At 39.4% G+C, this 25,825-nt stretch overlaps 1 long non-coding RNA gene across 3 annotated transcripts in view; it reads right to left on the minus strand.

Moving 5' to 3' along the window:
• LOC309475767 overlaps positions 1 to 25,825 on the minus strand; it is a 29,692-nt gene continuing 3,867 nt past the window's right edge. The window contains exons 1-5 of one of the 3 annotated variants that reach the window (XR_014197840.1): positions 22,090 to 22,890; positions 18,311 to 18,630; positions 15,357 to 15,454; positions 14,699 to 14,872; positions 1 to 256 (exon numbers count right to left, since the gene is read on the minus strand). This is a non-coding gene — a long non-coding RNA (uncharacterized lncRNA). Of the gene's footprint in view, positions 257 to 14,698; positions 14,873 to 15,356; positions 15,455 to 18,310; positions 18,631 to 22,089; positions 22,891 to 25,825 lie in introns of those variants that run through there. The other 2 variants (XR_014197839.1, XR_014197838.1) reach the window with 2 other exon arrangements.

Raw genomic sequence — 25,825 nt, forward strand, 5'->3', positions numbered from 1 at the left:
TCACAGCTACAAAATGCTTTAATTAGCATGATAATGATCTGTCATTTAGAAACCCAACCCTCTTAACACACACACACTGCGCTGGTATGCTCTTAACGTGTGTGTGTTGAAGTCCTTCTTGCCCTCACATGCTCCAGCACTGCACTGCTCACGCTGTTCACTGGCTTTCCCTTCCCAAGCTCTCATCTTCCTCTGCTTTCTCCATCTGTGAGTCATTCTCGAGAGCATTCTGTCATCTTCGGTACTGCCCAAAGCACTGTGTGCAAGAGAGAGAGAGAGAGAGAGAGAGAGAGAGAAATGAGAGTAAATAATTCACTACAGAAGGAAAATTAGAAGAGGTCAAGATAAAACATGCATCTCACATTAGTTCCAGTCCTCAAATCTGATTGGTTAATTGGTAAGTCTAAGTTTTATTCACTGACTCTTTCTGAAGGTTGCATCCTTATGCTAACAGGTGACGAAAAGTGAGTCTTTGTGAGTGAGTGAGTGAGTGAGTGAGTGAGTGAGTGAGTCATTGAATCATTGATTCACCAGTTCATGATGGCTGCTTCTGAAATTGCATAATTCCCTATTATATAGTTGGCAAAAAAAAAAAAAAAGAGTAGGCAAAAAGTACCCGGATGACCTACACTTCCGGCAAGATTGTAAAATGCACATACAACAGATGCTTTACTATCCCATGAGACCACGGGAGAGGATTTGTGAATGGCAGTGACATAACTGACACTGGTAGGTCACATGACAATGATGACATGGCGAATGTAGTACGTACGGATTACATTCATACTACACACATTCATACTATAAAGAACATACTGCTTTAGTGGTTGCAAAGTAATTACTTATCTAAAATAAATACTTACTCAACGCAGCCACATACTCAGGAAATGAACAAGTGACTTACTTGATGGGTGAGTCATTGAATCATTGACTAAACTAATTTGTTAAAAGAACATTCATTTACTTATTAAGTGACAGTCTTTATGACTTAGACATTGATCATTCACTACACTGATTCGTTTAAAACACTGATTCGTTCAGAAAGTCATTCACAGTCATTCATTTAACCAATTCATTCAAACACTCAGATTCATTTAGGAGTGCATGGCTGCGTCCACAATCGCATACTCTCTTGAGTAGGTACTTATTTTAAATAAGAAATTACTTCACTAAAAAAAAGTATTCATATAGTATGAATGTGTGTAGTATGAATGTAATCTGGACATACTACTTTCGCCATGCTGTTATTGTTACTTCCCTGCCATTCACAAATCCTCTCCTGTGGCCTCATGGGATTGTAAAGTGTGGGTCGTATGCACACTTAAGGCGAGACACTACAGCTGAATAGGGTTACATTTTTAACTAGCAGATATCACCATGAAACTTTCCCAGTTGATTACCTACATTAAGATGAGAAAAAAATGTATAACAAGTTTTCTGTAATTGAATGTTTAAATATGCAAATTAGGCAATATCTAATTAAATATGCGCTAATTTGCATATATAAAAAAAACCCCGAAATCTGAGTTTTGGATAAAGCCAGGTTAAAAATGATTTTTTCATTGTGTTCACATATTAGATGGGGAAAAAATTACAGAGGGATTTACGGATATCTACTTTTGTTATCCTGTAAATCAGAATATACTGTCAATAGCCTTAAAAAAAAGATTTTCGCCATGTTCTTTGGAATAAAATGTTATATAAATCAGGCTAGGAATAATATATTTACAAATCCCTCTGTAAATGTCTTCATAATATAACCAGGTAAAAGACTGGAAAGGTTGGTGTATATAGGTGCTACTGAAGTGGAGATTTCGGACTTGGAGTATGAGAGAAAAGTCATTTTGCGAAAACGGGAACTTTAAAGATTTATCATCAGCCAATGAGATTGCGCGTTCAGCCCTTTTACTTTCACGATTGGTTGCTGATAAAAAGGAAATGACCATATTTGGATCCGACAGCATTGTACAGGAGAGAGAGAGCTTTCCAGCAGTGCATGTGATGACAGGGTGCAGACAGCGATCGCGGAGCAGCATGTTGATTAAGAACGCCAAGATTTGTTGAATTTATGATAAATCTACAGACGCAAACAGACAAAGTGTAGTAAAATAAAGACCTAAATGTGTATTTCGGACTTTTTTTCACCACAAGTCTGAAAGAAGACATGTTATTGAAGACAAATATCCAAAAATCTCAAAATTGACCAGTAAAAAAAAAAAAAGTTTTTGCCTGCCGTGTCTCTCCTTAAGAATAATCCTGGTACTTTTTGCCTACTCTAAGTTCTGTGAATTTGGACGTACTACTTATGTCACATTCTGTTTTTCGCCTACTAAATAGTAAGGAAGTATGTGATTTCTGATGCAGCCCCTGCTTTCAGGGGATTCTTTGAGAATCCATTTCGATGGATCTACTCGCTATTAATGCTGTCTGCCCCCAAAACCTTAATTTCCTTCAACTGTCTCAACGGCCACATTTCAAGAACATATGATTAACTATTAATAATTGATCCGATTAAAAACAGCATTTTTAAACAACACAGAATTCCTCTAAATAAGTTACGCAACATGTCAAGATTGTCCCAAATACCCGAATGTCCTGATGTGTTCGATGTCTTGGTGCGCGTTGACGTCAGGGATGACCTTGTTATATGTCCTGCGTATTATTTTCTTCGAGTTGGTATTCCCATGTGCAGAGGAGACATTGATGTGTTGTTTGTTAAAGCACTCAACATACTTGTTTAAGCGCTCGGGTGTATGTGCGAGTAGATTTTCCCGCAGCGGCCTGGTAGTCTCGGGAGATTTTTAAAACTTGAAAAGGAAACCATATTTATAAGACTATTTTGGCTCTAAAAAATTTGTTTGGAATCTAAAAGAAATCAAATTTTTAGGGTTTGAGTCTCTATGAAGGTTCTGATTAGGATTGCTTTTAACACTCAGAATATGAGCGTTTTAGCTCTGCTGGATGAAATGAGCGAGAGGCAAGACACGTCTGTACTTGTCTAACATTAACAGACTGCTCCGTCTCTGCTGGTGTTCTCGACTATCTGCTCCTGTTTTCGCATTCAGCAGACTCGTGTTCTGCGGCTCACGGTGGGAAGCGTGCCAGGGAGAAATCTCAGTACGACCACTAACGGAGGATGACAACAACGTTCCTCTTTTTTTCCCCCCCGCATTTCATGCCTCATTCCCGGCCCGCTCTCATCTTTTCCTCTGCGTTACGTCAGCCTTGTTCTGCTATGTCTGATCCTGGCACATAGTGTGTGTGTGTGTGTGAGTGTGCGTGTGTGTAGAGAGGTGCAGCGGGCACTGGGAGGGCATCAAAGACTGTCAGAGCGAATCAAAGACCCTGCCAACCTTGGCAAGCCAGGCGCGCGCGCACACACACACACACACATTCTCTTTCACTTTCTGCCAAGTCTTTTTTAGCCCTAATTTTGGCCACGTCCATCCTCTCGTTTGTGTGCATGTGTGTGTTTTCCACGGTTGATCATTACAAATGGCAGAGGTCACTCGGCTGGCAGATGCCCCACTGCATGGGCCGCCCTTTCAATATCTATCAATCTCGTTTCCTTTGTGTCGTTTTCCCCCTAGTTATCTGTTAATCCTTCTTCTTCTTCGCTGTAATTAAATGCTTAAAGATTCACTGCGAACTTATATGCCCAGAGGGGACTTGTTGGCCTGGTCCTAAATGGCACACTTGATGTGTAGGGTAAGTTCAGGGGGATTAGGACACTTTTTGCCATTGAGACGACTTGGAAAAAGTGTCCACATCAACCTGATTCCACCTTACTTGTTGTCTTGCAACATTTTCGTGTATTAGTCACTTAGGTTTTTAAAAATGGATATATATATTCTGTATATTGTATATATAATGTTGTATTCCTTTTTTTTTTATTTGTCCTTTCACTTGAATTTAATTTTCTTTAGTTTATTTTGTTTTTATTTTAGTTAAAATTTTATTTATTTGCATTATATATATTTTTAGTTTATTAAAAAATGTATTAGTCTTTTATTATCTTATGATCTTATGACACCACCAATTATTTTTTATTTTTTTTTGTTATAAAAAAGGTAATTGCAATGTTTTACTTTTACTCAGAATTGCATGATACAAACTCACAATTGTGAGTTAATAAAGTCAGAATTGCGTGATATAAAATATATTTACATTTAGATATAAATTATATTTAAGCGTTAAACATCTCAGGGTAATCTAGTGTGATCACTAGCATTGTGGTATTTTTATGTTTAATGACGGCAAATTATCCCATTTATTACAATACAATATATTTCGTATCATAGACTAAAACGAATTTGTAAAAGCACTTACCTGGTCTTGTGTAGATGTACTCAAAATGTCATACATTTAGACAAATTTCCCACATTTGTGGGGAAAGAAATGCTAAAATAACTGGAGGATCCATTTCAGTATGGATGCTGCCTTGGAAGTGAAAATGACTATGCAGAAAATTATTCAAAGGTGACAACAAAGTGCCACATCTCGCTGGAATGCTGTGAAATGTGTCATTTCCTGTAATAATAATCTAGATCTTGTTGGTGCACTTTCACGTTTCCATTTCTCTGATTTCATGCAGAAGAAAATGACTTTACTTAAGTGTTTTAGGATAAGAAACCCAAGTATTGAGACATACAAACACAGAAAGCTTTTAGACTCAGAATCCTTCACTACTGAGACAGTTAGTAGTTTGTGGTGTATCAAAGCGTTTCCCACTGCATTAGATCAGTGTGCTTGAGTGAATGCCAGCTTATCAGTGCCAGCCTGCCAATGCAACAGTGCCCACGTCAGCCATCAGTGCCCTGCAAGGCGGGCCAATGCAAATGCCACATTTTTTTAGTATTGGACAGAGAGAGAATTTACCTGGGTCATATTTACGTTATTTCCTGTATCAGTTCTCGCGGATGTTTGGTTGTGAAACAGTTTGTAGATCAGACAGAGTTGTCGACGATTCTTCTTGTTGAAAAGTTGTGTAATGTGTGACCCCATGTCGCTGACACGTTGTGTAATGTGCACACAACAGCAACTAAATGGTACTCCAGACAGTGGTGTAACGTGAGAAGAACAGTGATCCGAGGACTTTTTGTGTCCTGTGTGTAAAATTGTGCAGTGTGTATCTGCAATTAGTAGCATATTATTATGCATATAATTAGAATAGACCTGTGAGTAATGGCCTACTGGTAACATTTTCGTAAGTTTTGTTTTTGGGACCCGTGAATTTAAGCAATCTTCTATGACAGGTCGTTGTTTTTTATCTGTTGGAAATTGGTTCAGTTCGGAGAACACATAAAACATATTTCATGAGAGCGTTTCAGGTGAATTAGGAATAAATCACGTGGTAAACCGCAGCTGCGTTTTCTCCGTGTTAATTGAAATACTCTGTGGAGTCCTAGCCGTTCGGTGACAAACATCAGCCCGCATTTGATAAAACGAGCACGCAATTTGGCAGCTTTTTTTTTATGCTACCACCTCCCCCCATCCCCCCCACACCCCCATCTCCCTGTCTCTCTCTTTCACATCAAAGCAGAGCCGAGTGCGATATTGAGGAATTCCATTTGCAGAGCGTCTTTAATAGGTGCGATGGCAGACACGGGCGCGGGAAGGAATCTGATAAAGAGAGAGAGGCAAGCGAGCGTGAGAGAGAATTAAAGGAAGCGTCAGATCTGGCAGAGACGAGCGAGAGAACGGAGAGAGAGAGAGAGAGAGAGAATCAAATGGGTCTTGCCGGCGGAAGGGCGCCGTGACTCACAGGCGTTCCGTGACTGTTTCCCAAAACAGTGCGCTCGTCTTACCTGCCAGTTACCTCAGACAGCACGTTTATTAAACCGGAATGTCTGTCAACTGATAATTCTAAAAGAGCCTTTTCTCAAATGGAAAATGCAGTCAATGATGTACATAGTGCAGTTGGGGGTCCTGCTTCTTTTAGGGGGGCCCTCGTGACATTATGCACTGTAAAACCTAAGTCAAATTTACTGAATAAAACAAGTTTATTTTACTCAAATATTACTTAAAGTTCATAGTACTTAATAGAAATAAGTTATGTGAACTCAACATCTGATTATATCAAGCAGAACTCAAACAGAATGAGTTACAGCAGATTTCTAGTTCCTATGCTTTGCTTCCGACTGTTAAAGGAGCGTAAATGTTAAAATGAAGTGTTATTTTATGTGTTTTTGCTCAATATTAATATTAGGGGTGATATGTTAGGGTTTAATGTTCTGTTAGGTTGAAATTTAAAAGGATTTCTTTTATGTCTGAGTTTTGTGGGTTTAGTTGTTTAAACCTAATAGTTCAAGGCAATCGGTTTCCTCAAATGGTTTGAGTTATCTTAACTTGTTGGGATTTACAGTGTGTTTTTAAAAGTATTTTTGTCTAATTTTCGAGTTAAAATATAAATATTCTTGAAACAAGATACATTTACTTAAAAAGCAGCACTGCATATTATGCTAAGGCTTGATTTCGGAGAATTATTCATATTATCTTTAATACAAGTATATTTTGACAATTCTTACCCTTTTTAAGTGTACAGTTTAAGTAGAAACAAGGTTTAAAAAAAGATATTTAAAAAATCAGCTTATATTCAAAATGTATCAATATATATGAAAACAAATGATAATATCTCTATCCTATCCTAAAACTATCTTGTTTTAAGGAAATATGTAAATGTCACTTTATTAGAGTGCTATTAAAACAACAGCTGTTGACCAATGTGCTTTACATATGTGACCCTGGACCACAAAACCAGTCACAAGGGTCAATTTTTTGAAATTGAGATTTATACATCATATAATATGTATAATATTTGGCTGAGATACAACTATTTGAAAATCTGGAATCTGAGGCAGCAAACAAATCTAAACAATGAGAAAATTGCCTTTAAAGTTGTCCATTTTTTTATATATTTACGGCAGGAAATTTACAAAATATCTTCATGGAACATGATCTTTACTTAATATCCTAATGATTTTTGGCATAAAAGAAAAATCGATAATTTTGACCCATACAATGTATTGTTGGCTATCGCCACAAATACACCCATGCGACTTGTGACTGGTTTTGTGGTCCAGGGTCACATATTATATTCTTCATTTTCTTCAAAACATCACATAAATGAAGTGACTTTATGTTTTTAATTGGTCTTTTATCTTTTGTCTATAATTTTATTGATACGTGTTTATCTGAATTGAGTTTCTAACCGATCCATTTCACACTTTTAAGAACCAGTTAAAACATCTTTATTTTTTTAAATGCATTTTTGTTATGCTAAAATGTGTTTTCTATCCGCAGTTACGGCATATACTATCGGAGTGGACCATTTTAACCAGCTAATCCCTGACCTCTTGGATCAGCACAGTGATGTCATGAACTGATTCCAGATCCGATGCAACTGGCTGTGGGAAGGCCTGACTGCAGGTCAGTGTGGAAATATTCAAGGGTTCAGGGGAATAAACTTGAACCGGTACAAGTCCCATAGTCGCACTGGGTGAGTTTATTCCCTTAAGCGCAGTGTGGAAAATTTGCATGTCAAGCTGTGTTTTCCAGTGCATGGATCCACACACACACACAGTTTAATCCTGTGCGGTGGGGATCGGCCTCTGGAGATTGTGCAGCATCTAAGACTGAGTCGCCGCTTTCTGACCTCTTCACACGCACACACTCCTCCCGTTAGGGGCCTATACGTCCGTTCTCAGGCGGTGTGTGTGCTGCGTACAGCTTTGATCCCCAGCTGAAGGGTACTTACAGGCCAAATTTCCAAATGCGTAAGAGTCAGCCCTCCCGCTGGAGAGAGAGACAGGATGAATTCTTACACGGCTCAGGGAATTGGGTCTCAGCGGCTGGAGCTAATAATATATCACTGCTGCCCCGAGAGACAGAGAGAGAGAGACAGCTAGACAGACAGGCAATGAGAGACATATAGATAGAGACAGCGATAGGCAGAGAGAGAGAGAGAGAGAGAGAGAGAGAGAGAGAGAGAGAGAGAAATGGTTAAATATGTTAAAACACTGTAGTATCAAATGTTCACACATGTTCTAATTTGTTACACTGTTTATTTAAATGTAAGTTAAGTTATAATATTTTATTATTTTGATGTTTTTTTATTATTATTCTATGTATTCCAAGCTTTGCCAATATTGTATTATTTACTTACAGTCATGCCAATGAAGCAATTTTGAATTTGAATTTGAGAGAAATGGACAAAGTTAGAGAATGATAGATAGAAAGGAGAGACAGTCAGGTAGATTAGGCAAAAAATACTGGTAGAAAGATAGATTTCCAAAGAGGTAGATAGATAGATAGATAGATAGATAGATAGATAGATAGATAGTAGATAGATAGATAGATAGATAGATAGATAGATAGATAGATAGATAGGTAGATAGGTAGATAGATAGATAGATAGATAGATAGATAGATAGATAGATAGATAGATAGATAGATAGATAGATAGACAGGTAGATAGAGGCAGAGAAATAGACAGGTAGAGAGAGAGAGACAGAGTCAGAGTGATAGGCAAACAGAGAGAGACAGACAGGTAGATAGAGACAGAGCGACAGATAAATATGCAAGCAGAGATAGACAGGTAGAGACAGATAGACTCAAAATTTAAAGAGAGAGAGAGAGAGAAAGAAAGCTAGCCAGGCTGAGAGAGAAAGACATTGTGATGCAGATAGATGGAAAGATAGAAGGGAAGAGAGAAAGATAAATTTAGACAGAGAGACAGACAGGCTGAAAGAGAGGCAGGTGAGGGTCTGAGAGGCCGTGCAGGGAAACACTGTGTGTGTGTGTGTGTGTGTGTGTGTGTGTGTGTGTGTGTGTGTGTGTGTGTGTGTGTGTGTGTGTGTGTGTGTGTGTGTGTGTGTGTGTGTGTGTATCGGTCATCAATGCACAGTTAAGAATCGATCAGGCAGTTATTGATGAACGCGTGTATTACAGAAAGTGTGACCAGCGCTCTGACCCAACACACACCCCTCTCTCTCTCTCTCTCTCTCTCTCTCTCTCTCTCTCTCTCTCTCTCTCTCCCCGTGAATGTTGATCTGACCTCACTAGTAACGATTTCACACACAACCGCAGAACACGTCTGGTCATGGATGAGCTATTCAACCCGCAGGAAGCGCATCATCAATACAATTATCATATCGCAGTTTATGACATTACAGTTGAGTCGCTGAATCGAACGCAATTGAATTAAATCACGTCGGCTCGTTACAGGTGAAGACAGACAGGCCGAGTCAGTCATCACGCCTAGAGCGCGCGGGCAAGAGAGAGAGAGAGGGATTTGGCTCTTTATCTCTGCGCTGCTCGACGCTGCTCAACGGCCAGTAAGCAGGATTAATGGTCCTGTCTCAGCGTGAGCCAGGTACACACACACATACACGCACCGCAAGCTGCCACACAATCTCACACACACACACACACACACACACACACACACACACACACACACACACACACACACACACACAGGAGCAGAGCTGGTAATCGCATGCAAACAGCACACGCTTTTCAGGCAGCGCTACTTGCGCACACACATACTCTCATTTCAAAAGCACAGGAAGCACCTGTTTCTCTCCCACAGAGCCTCGCACACACACGCGCCGCTGCGTTCATTCCCTCACGCTCTGTCTCTTTTCTCGTCTCAGCTCTCGTCCCGCTTCTGCAGTCAGGGTTTCCCTGGCGCTCTTCAGACAGCGGTGGAGCGTGACGGCAAGACGTTCCCCGGAGAAATCCCGTAGCCGTACACTTCAACCGCTCGCTCCGCTCCGTCCCTGCCATCGTTTCTGTAAATAGGCCTATAGAAAGCTGACCGTACCGCTCAAGCAAAGGCTTGATTCAAAAAAAGTTCAGAAGGACAAACATTAAAGGCAATTTTGTTAAGGAATTGGGCTGCACCGTTTTCAAACTATTTCACTCATTAGCACAGACTAAATGGTTGTGTTTAGCATGTATCAAGCTACTCTGAAGCAACCTAATATGGATCAGACAGCTTCTGTGTATCTCACTCTTAGATGTCAAAGTCAAGTCAAAGAACAATGCTTCTGACATAGATCATATCTCGAAGAACTTAATAAAGCAAAGAAAGTTACTGCAGGACATTTACAGAGCAAGGCACAGTTGACACAAGTACCTCAGAGAACGTGGTGCCACTGAAAAAGTTAGCGCAGAAATAGCACGGTTAGAAAACTTAGCAAAGAAGCAGCACAGTTGCCTTTGGCTTGCTCAGTTGGGGATATTTAATTAAATTTTATCAATCAATAAATTCCACTTGAAACAAACCTTGTTGTATTAATACTGTGAAGCTGCTTTGATACAATCTGTATTGTGAAAAGCGCTATACAAATATACTTGACTTGACTTGACAATTAGCAACGTTTAAACAGAAGTAGCAAAGTTAGCACAGAAATAGCCATTATCAAAGTTAGCACAGCACAGTTATCAAAGTTAATTTATACTTCTGCGTCGAGTGTACGCCGTAGTGTACGTCGTAGGCTACGCACGTTGGCGACGCCGTCGTGAGCATTTATACTTCTGCGAATGTCTGTGTTGCTCTGCAGTTACACCGCCGAAACGCTAGTTGGCGCGGGTGGGTTTTAATGTTCCAGTTCCACTGTGTTTACATTCCTCGCGGCTGTTTTGAGTTTAGGTTTCTACGAGCAATGGCGACTGAAGGAGTCATACAGATGGCTGTATTTCCGCACTTCTTCAAGCAATCTCTCGGTCACTTGGTCTATTTCCATGGCTCTTCACTGATCTTCGGAATTTAAAAATGGTGGGCGGGCGGTGCAGAGTGCAGAAGATCATTCCGGAAATGCGTAGGAGGAAACGCGATGCTATCCAGCCGACCAATCACAGATCTTGCGGTCCGCGTCGCCGCGACGCTTAGTTACATTTTTGAGGAGGTGCGCGTCAGGGTACGGCGAAGGGTACGACGTATGGTACACGTCAATGCGTATGCTACGCCGTACCTTCTACGCGCCCCCGACGCAGAAGTATAAATTGGCCTTTAGTAGCACAGTTATCAAAGTTAGCACAGAAATAGCAGTTATCAAAGTTAGCACATAAAAGGCACAGTTAGCACATCAATAGCACAGTTATCAAAGTAAACACAAGAAAGGCACAGTTATCAGTTAGCACAGAAATAGAACAGTTAATACAGAAGTGTCACAGCTATCAAAGTTAGCACAGAAAAAGCACAGTTAGCAAAGGTAACGGAAAAAGCACAGTTATCCATTAACACAGCAGTAGCACAGTTACAGAGCTGCCAACTCTCACGCAATAGACACTTTTCACACGCTCTCACGCCACACATCCATTTTCTCACGCAGAGAAAAATCGCGAAGAAGACACTGACACCGGCAGACAAGACAGAGCAGGTTACGTTTGATATTAAACAAATTCTCAGCTCTCAGATTCTGTCAATTTTATCACGAAATTCAAACAATAAATACCGTTTGGCGCTTGTAAATGTGACGTGACAGATCGCTGTAGCGACTGCATGGCGGCACGTGAACCAATAATCTCTCTTTACTACTAGTTAATAGTAAATAAACACGAATGAACAATAACAGGTAGCCTATGTTGAAAGATACAGTACAACTTACCCAAATATTTATGCCTCGTACATAATATCGATCAATCAGTGTTTTTCAACTGCGGAAAGAGGTCAATAAAACAGCTGAAGAACAATATGTTACCTCAGAAAAAACATTTAATGACCATAGCACGTTAGTTGGCTAAAATTAGTCTTTTATAATATATTTAGTATTAGTACAAATGAGTATTTTGCTAAATATGTGCACTATTACATATTTATTTTATTTGTACTTATATCAATAAAATATTATAAAGTTGTTATTATAATAAAAACCGCATTATATTTAAATTTATATATTTATAACATTTAATAATTCCAGCTGGCAGGGCTCTCTGTAGGCTATGTTTACAGCATTAGGTAAGATTTTCTTTATTGAGAAAAATGTATCTACTGTACCTAATACCTCGGAATCAAACCACAATAATTGAATTGAAATTGTAAAATTTGTACCAAAGATATAATAAAAGCAATAGCCTACAGTCATTGCACCATGGTAATATGCTGTCACTAAACTTAATGAAATTGTTAGCACATGTTAGCACAAAAGTAGCAGATGTGACGTGCCTTATTTGTTGGCCAGTTGTGGTCTGTGCAATTAGTATTAAAAGTTCGAAGCCATCTATTGTGTTTTAGTGTTCCACTAAAGTAATGATAATATTTACATAATATATTTAATTGAATAGGTGTCTCTCACATTGTCCCACAGCAACATTAAAATAGTATAGATTACTGTACAATGTTTTATAATACTAATTTATTCTAATTAGTGTCCATTTCATTCATTTAACATATTTAATATTGGGGCATCCAAGTTATTTGACATATTTGAACTTTTAACACAATAGTTACTTTCCCTAGTAATTAGTTACTTTTATAATGATGTGACTCAGTTACTATTTGTGAGAAGTAACTATAATATGCCCCCATGTAACAAAAATATGCTCTAAAAATGTTTTACTAATGTTCCCATTCATTTATGAAAATGTTATTTTCATAAAAAGTTCAACAAATGATGTATAATGAATGTTTTCGTGCTGACGAGAACGTTATTGAAGACCAGATAACTTAGAATGAACATTCTATTATTAACATTACTGGAGAAACATTTGTTCATAACTTTGAGAGAATGTTCATTGGACCATTGCACACACAAAAAAAAATTCTTGTGGAAAAAGGTTCTTAACATCAAAATGGTTATTTTAAGAACTTCTCACTTGAAGGTTCTTTGGGGAACCTGAAATGGTTCTTCTATATGGCAGTGGTCTTCAACCCTACACTGTCCTGCAAAGTGTATTTCTGCTTCAACACGTGTATTTTCAAGCGATCCTAAGAGCTTGATTATCTCCTTCAGGTGTGTGTTTTATTAGGATTGGTTCTAAAGTCGGCAGGATATATCGGCGGGTCCCCAGGAGTAGGGATGAAGACCTCTGGCATCGCTGTGAAAAAAACCTTTTTGTGAGTGTATTATAAAAGAAAAAGGCCTGGTTTCACAAACAAGGCTTAGATTAAGCCAGGATTTGGTCTTAGTTCAATTAGGGCATTCATGTAGCTTTGTGCCTTAGAGGAAAAAAAGTAAGATATTAAGATATTGCTTTCTGTTAAAACAGTTAAAACATGCCTTTTAGTCTGGGACTAAGCCTGATCTGTAAGTGTAATACTTAAATAGTCGATCAGAGAAATTTTAGCAAAAGATATAGCCTACCCTACCCAACACATTCTCACTCCCAGCTCGTCACTTTGTGAGAGACACCATGAGAGATAGGGGCTACGCAACAGAAAAACCGCAGCTAACTGTACTAATGGCATATCGATCTGGGGAGGATGAGGACAATCCAGCAAACTCTTTTCTTCTCACTTTTACGTCCAGCCGTGAAGTAAAATGAAATGCTTTTATCTCAGACACAGGCAGAGCAACGCGAGGGGCCTGGCACTCACTGTGGATGTCTCTGCGTGCCCTGTGAGCGCGCGCGCAATATCTGCCGATCTGCCTCGACAGTAATCTCTGCGCGCGAAAGAACGTTATATTAAAATGATAAGAGAGAACTTTAACCAGATTAAAACGAGGCGCTCGCCGCTAAATGGGACGCCGTCGCAACGGACCGAATACTTTCGTTGAGTCGTTTGCGCGGCACTCTTCCTGCCTCCGTCTCTCTCTCTCTCTCTCTCTCTCTCTCTTTCTCTCGTCATTAATCTCGTGGCAGCGCTGCAGGAAACAGCCTTTCACAGGCAGCTGGAATTTCATCTCCTCCCTCGGTCTTTATTACTCTTCCACTCAACCTATCCCTCGTTCACCCCCCCTCCCTCTCTCTCGCGCGCTCTATCTCTCCCTCCGTTTATTACGGCGCTCTAATCACTCGCGCGCAGGTAACAGAACACTGCGCGGCACACAATAGCGCCGGCCTTCATCGCACCTCTACGCACACACAAACAGAAGCACGGGCTCATAAACTAACGCGCGCACACACATACACGCACACCCTCTAAATCGCACACGCCGTGGATTCTTCTCTCAGAAGGGCAGGGTAAGTGACGGGGGGAGGAGGGGTGGCTCAGAATGATAAAGAGAGGGGGAGAGACGCAGAGCGTGATTAGAGATAGACAGAGAGAAAGAGAGAGAGAGAGAGCGAGAGCGAGCAGCGTCTAGCGGAGCCCGGCGATACGGAGAACGGTGGTACAGCAGCCCCCCCTAGCGGCCCATAGTGCAACTGTCCTGTCGGCGCGATCGGGTCTGCTCTTCTTGGAAACCACAGACTTTATTGGCATGGTAAAAGACCTGGCTGGAGCCTATATATGCAAAAGTATTAGACAATATTATATATATATATATATATATATATATATATATATTACGACCGTCTTTAAGTTGAATTTGAAGAGCATTTTGACTTATTTAAGGGCATTTAATAAAATTATAAATACTATTCATCTGAACATGATAGAATAAAATAGAATGTTATGAAAATGTTATTTAACAAATATTTTGAGCACTTGATTGTGGCTCAATCCCATTAAAAAGGGAATATTTTAAAAACTAGACTATTACGAAAATTATTCAAACAAAATAAAGCAGAACGCTACTTTGATTTACACCTGTAAAAACCCCTGGAAACGGCCTAGCAGCCGGATAGCACAGTCCTGGCACAGGCCTGTCATCGTGGAAGCGCTTTTGCACAGCAAATCTCTGGTGTTAATAATCTCTGTCTCGCGTTCTGTCACTCTCGGTTCTCTCTTGTGGCCTCTTGCGCAGCGTCATTCACACCAGCTCTGCACACACAGATGACACGTGTTTACACACACACACTCACTCATGTTTTCACAGGGCAAAACCGCAGATCTGTGTGTATTTAGATCACAATCTTTAATCAGCAATTTATGCGGCACCGTGACAGGGTAATGCAGATTTGAGTTCCGCTGTGTTTGTGTTGTATTATGTTTGTGATTTACATAATAGACAATATTTCCAAAGTTAACAGTTTTCAATTCAAGTCATAAAATGTTTTAATAGCCTCCAAATGTCAATATAATATATTTTTACATTGACACCAAAACCAGACCAATGTGGAATGTTCTGTTTTAAAAAAAAATTATATAGGCAAATCTGAATATTTGACATAAAATGTTTCAAAAACCTAATTACCAAACTTTTTTTTTCTTTTTTTTTTTACTTGTTTACAACCAAAATACAACCAAATAGAAAAAAATAAATAAAAAATAAATAATATATATATATATATTAGGAGACAGAGACCTTGTTCTGGGGGCTGAAGATTCATCCTGGCTGGAACACACTATTCCTTTGCTGTCGACTCTCGGCGCAGCGGATCAGAGCGTGTCGTACTGTGGCTCCTGCGAACAGGCAGACAAATAAACCGTTGGCAGGATCTGGTGTGTGTGTGTGTGTGTGTGTGTGTGTGTTCCTGGCAGGACGCGCTGCTCGTCCGCGCCGTTGAATCCTCTCATTTCCTTCCACCCATGTTGCTCATCACAGAAAATCTATCTATCTATCTATCTATCTATCTATCTATCTGACCGTGCGTCCTTTTTTTCTTTCTTTCTTTCTTTCTTTCTTTCTTTCTTTCTTTCTTTCTTTCTTTCTTTCTTTCTTTCTTTCTTTCTTTCTTATCAAGGGACCTTGAGTTGACAGAAGCAGCGAGACGGCGTTCGGCTGCTTCCTTTCCTCTCCCTCAAGCACACAAAATCAAAGACATGAGACTTACAAGCAGCGAAAAACTTCCCCAAGGGAAATACCAGGCTTGCATGTGGCTGCTACTGCCAACGAACACACGTACACAGACACACACACACACACATGCTGCGGTAAACCACACTGGCAAGTGCTATACCAAATTTCATGCAGTACTGGTCTAGAGTTCAACTGATTCACACACAAACTCACACGCACACACACACACACACACACACACACACACACACACACACACACACACACACACACACACACACACACACACACACACACACACACACACACACACACACACACACAAGAAAGAGAGAGTTTAACTGGACCTGTCAGGCGCTTTTGTTCATCTTTAATGTTTCATCTCCTGCTAGAATTACAGGGCTAATCTCAAGCACACAATGGTGCATTCTTCAGGCAGGAAAGATATAACTCATAGTGACCGTTTCACTACTTGGAATAGCACACTAGCACACTACTTTTGCAGCATGTATAATGTGTACCGCATGGGATATAACACCCAGTCGGCCTACTACATTTTCCGTTTGGTTCGAACACACTGCGTGAAACACTGTTCCACAATGCAATACTGAATTTGGAATAGCATACAATACTATTTCTTCCACATAAATATAAATAATAATAGTATGCTATTATTGCTGTCTTACCACTTAGTGTCCAATATATACTGTTCACTGCCTACTATCTTTAAAGGGAAGTAGTATAGTGTGTGAAGTATTATGCCTTATTCTGATTTCAAACAGAAGTGCTACGTTGTTGTCACATGACCTTACTACATTGCACATTTATATCAGCAGTGTCCATTTATCTTTTGGATATAAATATGGTTATTTTACATGTGTTAATCTGGTCAATGCAGTGAAATAGAGAGTCAAGAATGAGATCTTGCACGTTGCATTGTGGGAAACAGTATTACAGCCAGTGTGCTCTGTTGTGTAATGCACAAGCATTCATACAGGAAATGTGCAAACTTTGTACAGTATATACTGAACAGTAAGTAGTCCACATGGAGCCTGTATTTGTGTGTGGCATGAAGAGGTCTGTTTCATTGGCTGGACAGATTTGACTGACAGACAAACAGTCCAGTGGAGTTTTAGAGTCTCGGTTCACGCTGTTAGCCTTTAAATGTCAACTAGAGAGCAGCACCAGACAGAACGAGAGGGGCAGTTGTGTTCAGAGTCTCCTCTCAATTCTGTGAATGCACACACGGTGTGTGGGAATGAAATGGATCATGCTGCCCACAAGAGTACAGTGATTATTGCATCCAAACACACACAACAAAGACAGAATGTCAGAGACACAGAGTTATTTGGTGGCTGATATGTGTAAAATGCTCAGTGTGTTTTTTTCCCAATGGTTTTTGCCTGTATTATGTTTCAGGCTTCATGACTGATGTTTCCTCGGGAAGGAGTAACATGTGCTGAATGCTAGCAGCTGGTGCATACATGTAAACTGTCATAGGATTTTTTTGCATGTGTCACCTTCCTTAACATTTGAGAAAGTTGGGAAAACTAGCATCGATTTGCAGTGACAAAGCAACATTTTCATCGAGAATCCACTATATGAGCATCAACATTTAGTGAGATTTTTTTAGTGTTTTGCCGTTTTTTGGGGGGTTTTTTTTACACGACAACAGCGTTTTTGGGGCCCTGAAAACACAAACATTTGAAAACTGGAGTGCAAGTTTTTGAAAATGTTATGGCTATCGTCTCTGAATTTGTGAAAACGGTGACGTCATGCACATGCTTTTTACGTGCTCAGTCTATAGGCGTGTAGTGTTTCTTTACAAAGGAACATCGCCATCTACTGGCCTGGCATGAATGATACAGCGTTTTAAGCCGTTTTCGTGGATCCGTGTGACAACTGTTTTACAATCGTTTTGTCATCAGTACGCGAAAAACATAAAGGGAAGACTTTACCGGATTTTAGTACATCTTTGTCGCGTAAACGTATCCTTATTTACAAGTATTTATAATTAATGTTGCAGCATTTGTTTTATTTGATTTAAACTAAACTCAACGTTTTTAACAGTACAGTGAAAAAAATCGGCGTAGGATTTCCAATTATTTGTTAAATGTACTTTTTTTGAAGTTGTTTCAAAGAAAATTTGTAACATTGAATTAAACATGAAATTTCAAAGTAGAAAGACTAAAATGGTATATTCATGTAAAACATACTCAGATTTTTTACAGTGCATTATGGTATATATTCTTGTCACATTAACTGTTTGAATTAGCGTACTAGCACACTACACATAGTATACAGTCTATACTACATTCTGTTGTAAGAAAGTTGAGCACATTATATCCACCTCCTTTTAGATACTCTAGTAAGGTAGGAATGCCTAGCTAGGTTAGCAACCACCAGTACAGCGACTTGATATTCTTAAGCATAAACCATAACCTGGTTAGGCCACGGTGTGTGATTGTGTAGAGGCTGGGAAACAATGAACCCAGTGCCCTGCGGCGCAGCTCACTCACAGGACTCTTCTGTATTCTCCAGCGCTGCGTGGTCCTCTCAGTGGAGCTGCGTGAGGGGGCCCTGTCAGCTAGTGCTTTGGCTGGAGGCCCAGACCACACACACACACACAAACACATGCGCGCACACACACACACACACACACCACTCTGTGACAGCAGGCAGAGTGCTTGGCACTACCCGCCGTCAGACAGGGGCAGGCCGGAATGTCAGCGGGCGGCAATGGCTGCCACGGCAACAGATCCATCAGTGTCTGCAGAGGGAGATTCCATTACCGTGACGACGGGTTACATCATCCATCTCCGCAGAGCTCTCGCAGGTTCTGTTCACGAGATGGGAAAAATACATGAAAGCTCCATAATATTTCATAGTGTTACTGTTTTTAACTCCATATGATAAAATCATATTAAATAAGACAGATGAATGGATTGAATAGTGTAGACGAGGAAAGGAAACTACTATGAACACCTTCAACTGCATAGCAACGTGCTTAATATCCCTTTAGAACACCTTAGCAACCGCTTAGTAACATGCTCAAAAGCACTTACAGTAGGTCACCTTAGCAACCGCATAGCAACATGCTTAAATCCCTCAGGATGCCTTAGCAACGCACTCAAAACCACTTACTATCGATCACCTTAGCAACCGCTTAGCAACGTGCTTAAAATCCCCATGATGCCTTACCAACTGCTTAGTAACATGCTCAAAAGCACTTACAGTAAGTCACCTTAGCAACCGCACAGGAACATGCTTAAAATCTCTCAAGATGCCTTAGCAACCGCTTAGTAACCGCTTAGGTCACCTTAGCGACGTGCTTAAACCCACTTACTGTTGGCCACCTTAGCAACTGCATAGCAACATGCTTAAAATCTCTCAAGATGCCTTAGCAACAGCTTAGTAACATGCTCAAAAGCACTTACTGTAGGTCACCTTAGCAACCTCTTAGCAACGTGCTTAAAATCCCTCCGAATGACTTTGCAACCGCTTAGTAACTTGCTCAAATCAGTGTGCTCTATGGGATTTTTCTTTTCTGTTTTCATTTGCCTGGCGAAAAACATCTTCATACATAATAGATATATTTGTGCAATGTAGGCCTATCACTCATAGGAAAAGATGAAAAAAATCGACTCTATTTAAATTTAGTAAAAAAAAAACCTGAAAGAATAAAACACTCAACAAAACAAATGCAGATAAAAGCACTAGACGAGGATTAGTTTGCATCACATAAAATACAGGCGTCATTAGAGGCATAAATTATGAATATTCGGGAATAAGAGCGGCGCTGGTCTCTGCCCGCTTTCATTGACTGTTTTCCGGGAGTGTTATTTATCTTGGGAAGCAGGCCGAGCCGGAGCGTGTGATCAGGAAGAGAGCGGGAGCTTGATTGATGTGTGTTTATGGGGAAATGAGTGATGCAGAGAAACACACCACAATGTATTATAGACAGCGCTGACAGCTGTATAATTTTGTTATTATACACTCTTGCGCGAGAGCGAGCGGGATCTCTCCGTCAGCGTGACCCTTTGATCCGATTCGACGACACCGTGTCATTACATGCGCCTGCTGTCAGAGCGGGAAACAGCGAACAGGCGCGCGCTGGAGTGCGCTAGCAGGGCTTTCTTATATCTTTCTCTAAAAAAAATGAAATCCATCTTCTTATAATATGAATACATTTTAAATAATTGAGTAGGTGTAAAATTAATTAGGTGTAAAAATAAAAATATATAAACATTTTGCTCTTTTGCTGCTTGTAGCCTAAAATATAAATATTACATATATAGCATATATATGTGTGTATATAGGCTATATATAGCCTAGTTATTTTTAAATATATAAATACATGTAAAATATTCACAAAATATAAATATTAAATATAATTATCACATTTTATACTATTTATGTACAAAATTATCTTTCACTAAATCAAGTGTTTTGTTCAGAACCAAGGATTCAGCTGTGTGATGTCACATCCCGTCAGTCTCACAGTTTGTGCCCAGACACACAAACACACACACACATACACAACACGTCCCGTGTCTCCTTTTTAGACTGCACACAGCTCAGAGAAACCTCAAGCTCACCTTATGCACACACACACACACACACACACACACACACACACACACACACACACACACACACACACACACACACACACACACACACACACACACACACACACACACACACACAGCATCTGCCTCACTTCCACTGCTCTCATCTGCAGATATCACACACACTCAAACTCTCACCTTTCACTCACACGCGCACACACACACACACACACACACACACACACACACACACACACACACACACACACACACACACTCAAACTCTCACCTTTCACTCACACGCACGCACGCACACACACACACACACACACACACACACACACACACACACACACACACACACACACACACACACACACACACACACACTGATGTTACACAGATGCTGCTCTGATTGTTCTCCAGAGGCCTCGACACACACTGACTGAATCCAAACCAAAGTATCTTGTTTTCTGTCTTGTTTTTGCTTCATGGTGCAGACTTTCCATTGACTTTAATTGATTTTATTTTGAGCTAATTATATTTGCTAGACTCTAAAATCTTAGTGAAACCTTTATATATAGTTTTATATTTTTGATTTATAGATTTTAGTATAATATTTGGGACATTTGTTGCAAACATCAAAATCTGAACAACACAACCAAACTTCATTTACTGTTTTAATTTGTTAAACATTCACTGTTTTGCCTCTCAGAGTTGCACTTGCATACATTTTCATTAATGTGTTAAGCTGACATCAGATCAGTTAATTATCTGCCTGAGGTCAAAATTTAAAGGTTACAGACAGTCTTGTGAAGAATAACCCAGATTCAGCTCATTAGAAGTGTTCAAAATGTGCTTTTAACCCAACAGTGGTTTGCACGTGCACTCACATGCTGGACTGGAAAAGTACCCATAATTTCTGTCACTCGGTCACATGACTTGTGTTTACTACCACTGTAGTTTAAAATCAGAATCCGTTTTAAAGGGGTCATGCGATTATTTTGTTTCCTGAGGTGCACTTATGAGGTGTTAGTATTATTTGTACATACAATTTTTTCATAATTTAGAAATGAAAGGCATTTTTCCTACCCTGATTCTAGCACATGACCCTGCTGTGGCGTGTCTGCTGTGAGACTTCAGTGTAAACGCCCACTGCTGTGATTGGCTAACAGCTTTGCATATGAAATGTTACATATTTTACAGATTACATGCAAAACTCTCTCAAAAACTTTTAGCACATTTTTACTATTACAGCTGTCGAGATTAACTAATCGTGAAAAGTGTTGATTATAGCATTATACATTTATTTAGATCTCCCATCGCATGAAAGGTTGCAGTGAACTCGTCATTGCAACTCGATTTCTGCACTCTCACGAATGCTTTCATCATAATTAACAGTTCAAACATGATGTAAATAAGAGTCTAAGACAGCATCATTGATTATAACGGGAGCCCAGAACTCAGTCACTGATGAGCATCGCGCTGTGATTGACAGCTCCAGTGATTGTAAAGGGAGCATTTTTTAATCGTTTTGTTTATATAATTTAATCACAATTTGAATAACAGGTTATTTTCATGCTACTTAGAGAAACCATGTGAAGTTGACCGTTTAGTCAATGGCAATAAATAATTTTGAGACAAAGAATGTCTGACTGAACATGATTCATTACATATCAGTATTCACTGATCACAGATCAGGCATTAGAATTAACATGGTTACTTACATGTTGTGGCATTACGTCAAGTCCATATCTTACAGTGAAAGTCTGTTTCCAAGGCCTGCGCCGAAATTGCGACTGATTTACCAAAGAATCCACAGTGAAATGTACCGAACAAACAAATAATGCTCCACTGAGGCCACATCCACACAAAGCCAGAGCTTTCCCTATCCGATTTTTTTTCCCCCGTTCAAAAAAAAAATTCCGTAAACACGGCGTCATCTCAAGAAATATCTGCGTACACACGAAACCACTGAAACCGACTCAAAACGATGTAGTATACATGCCAGACCAGTATGTGGCGCTGTAATTCTGCCACAGACATACACTAAAAACGGAGAAGAAGACTTAAAGCATGCGCATAAACCTTGCGCGCTGTATACTATGGCTGTATACAACAATAATATTAGGCAGTAGCTTCTTTTTTTCTTTTCTTTTTTCTTTTTTAATCAAGAACTTTGTTGAACAATATGAAAAACCATAAATGTAGTTGCTGTGACTTAACGGTGTCTGACTAGTTGACACTTGGTGTGATGACATCATCGTTTCACAAAATGTACGGATTGGCCGTACACACGAAAACGCAAGGGCGCCGTTTTCAGATTTATCCACCTTGGGACCCGGTTTAAAAAAATAGCGGTTTCAGTCTCCGAAAACGCCGGATCCGTGTGGACGAAACGCCAATACGATAAAAAATGTATACGTATACAGCGAAATGCGTCTCCGTGTGGACGGGCCCTGAGATATTCACATACTTTACAATATAAAAATAAACCCTTAAGTATTAGGATCCTTTGTAATGTAATTTTACTCACTAACGCGCCAATGGGCGGGGCCAAAGATGGGATGATATAGAAGTAGGCGTTGATCTGATTCCGTAGAGACGGCCTTTCATCGCAGTATTCCATCATAATGTGACAAAATCCGAAACGAGTTGTCTTTGGAGCTTGGTTTCAATAAAAGCTGTTTTTGAACTTACAAGAAGGTTCTGAGTTCTGAAACTTACAGGATGTTTTTATGTTAGAATGACCTCTTACATGTCAAAAGATCAAGGAAAATGTTGTCTCAATTCATGACCCCTTTAAATGGTTAACCTTAACATCAAAACAAAGAGGTAATATGTAAAACTTTAAACGTTGCTGTCATTATTTTTCTTACACAACAGGTTTTAATCTTTAAAAGAGGAAATATTATACACTTATTATGTTATTAAGGTTGCATGTTGTAGTTGTAATTATTTAGTTTTTTATAACCATTTTAAACTCTTTCTTTAAACCTCACTGCAAAGCTATTTGTGTTACTGTACCTTTAAGACTTGTATGTAAATGAGCTCCGTACCAGCACAAACTCATCAGTTGCTAAATACTGAATATGTGTTAAGCAAAGAGAGTCCAAATTTCCTAATGCTTGTTTTTAGGTTAGTTTCAATGTTCAGGCTGGACTGGAGAGGAAGTTTTGCGTTAAACGTGATCTACATGGCGTTTTCCATTAGCCTATATTACCTCATCGTAACCTCTACAAGCACTCATGGTTATTAAAGGGTTAACACCTGTGTGTGACCTTTTTATCCCCTCTCCTACATGTTCATGCAAATGTCTCTGTGTGTGCGTGACACTGTCGATCCAGACTGCCGATTGTGTTTTTAAAGCCTGCAGGGTCTCTTGTAACAACACAATTAACCATGGCTTAGCAACATAACGTCATACACAGAATACAGAACATTAGTTTTGCTTAAACGTGCTCTGTATTAATTGATTGATTCAATATTTTCAGTAGGCTATTATTTGTGTTCGATTAGTTCTTTAATTGGACAAGATTTCAATTGAGTCGCAATGTAAATCCCGCACAACTCAGCGAGTCATCGAGGTCGCCGAAGAGAAACTAGGTGAAGTAACCTTATCCGGACCGAAGCGGACTGTATACACACTTATCTAGGGATTTGCTTTGAAACTTTAATAGACCTGAAATAAGAGCAGGATACTTGTTTTAGGTGACATCGCCTGATGAAATGCCTATAGGTTTTTGATGGCGAGTTCTGTACTGCTTCCGTACCTGGGCAATAATGGTAAAAATAGCTTTTGTTTGCAGTCAAGACTTAAATGTTTGTGTCACTAAAGAAAAAAAAGAAAAGAAAAAAAAAGCCCACTTTGAGAAATATTCGCTGGAGTAAAAGTGTGCCAACTTGCTTGTTTATTTACAAACAGCCACATATTAACCATCACCACTATTACAAGGAGATGAAAACATGTTTTCACTAAACTGTTGACGTGAAATGGTGTCGAAACTTCACAGATATTCGTCGCACTGTCAACAATTTCAAGCACACGCGTGGATAGCGTACAAGAATCGGATTGCAAATTACTCTGAAAGAGGTAGCCTATATTCAGATTGAAAGTGAATAAACTCAGTAACCCTGACCTGAGCAAGACATTTTTAAAGTGTTCAACAGATAACAATCTCCAGACATGTAAAGTCATAAACTTAATCTGTAGATCAGTAACAAGTCGTGTTTATTCCTCACTAAATGGTCTAATAAAGTTATAAACTATACTGAAGCAATAAGCCACGAGATATAATGATTTAACATCATTTACTCACAGTAAACAGCTCCACCAGGTTATATGTCGCTATAGGCTGTTTATGATTTTCATAACTAATAGGCTATAGTACAATTTTACAACAATTTACATTAAGCTAATCCAGTCAGATTTTGTGATTAGCCTAGGTTGTATGACTCAAATATTTTTATTGTAGGCTACTTCAACAATATCACACGCAAACACTGTCACTTTGGCAGAAAAATGGAAAACAATGCAAACGTACATTAGAAACACATTAGTTTTATTAGTTAAGTTATAATATCCGTTTTTTTAACGCTAGCAAGGATGTGAATGTCCTCTCCAGATGATCACTGGCTGTACGCGTGCACTCACACTCTGTCATCGCACTGTCACACTTCTATATTTAGACTCATAAACTGAGCGGGAACGCTCTAGTGCTAAAATTAGGGAACATGCAGACCCGGAGTGGCAATCGGATGAATTCCCATTGGGCCGCCGATAGCTTGGCCAGCATGTACTCTTCACGGTCTTGGCAGACTTCTCTTGTTTTTCAAAACCACCTGTTGACGTTACTCATTTCGGTTCTTGCCCTAAAACACTTCATGCTCCAAAATAAAGCTAATCGCCGATGGACATGTGCAGGAGCTTCACAAGTCTCACACACAAACAGCTCCAAGACCTATCAAATATCACACATGTTGATCTTCTAACTGTACTGAGCTCATAAACAACAACACTGAAAGAACTGGCAACAGCTTTTCTTAAGAACAAACAACAACTCTAAGAACTGAGAAAACAAAATGATATCAACAAGCCTATAAACAACTTACCCTCACAGTCAAAGATGCTTATTTTCATCTGAAAATGTCAATTAAATGAACTTGAAAGAAAAGCTAGACATCAGTCTGATACACAAACATCTCAAGTACAAATATAGCATGTACATGCAGTTCAACTCACTGTATAGAACTAATAAACAACAACAACAATCTTGAAATAACAAACAACAACATTGAAAGAATAACAAACCTGAAGGAAAAAAACAATAACATTTAATGAACAAACTACAATATTTAAAGAAAAAACAAAACATAAAAAAAAAAAAAAACGAAAGTGTAAAAGAGTTCATTTGATCTCAATGGGACTTCCTGGTAAAATAATACAAATAAAAAATAGAAATC

Source organism: Leuciscus leuciscus (genome assembly GCF_965113295.1).
Source record: "Leuciscus leuciscus genome assembly, chromosome: 15".
NCBI lineage: Eukaryota > Metazoa > Chordata > Actinopteri > Cypriniformes > Leuciscidae > Leuciscus > Leuciscus leuciscus.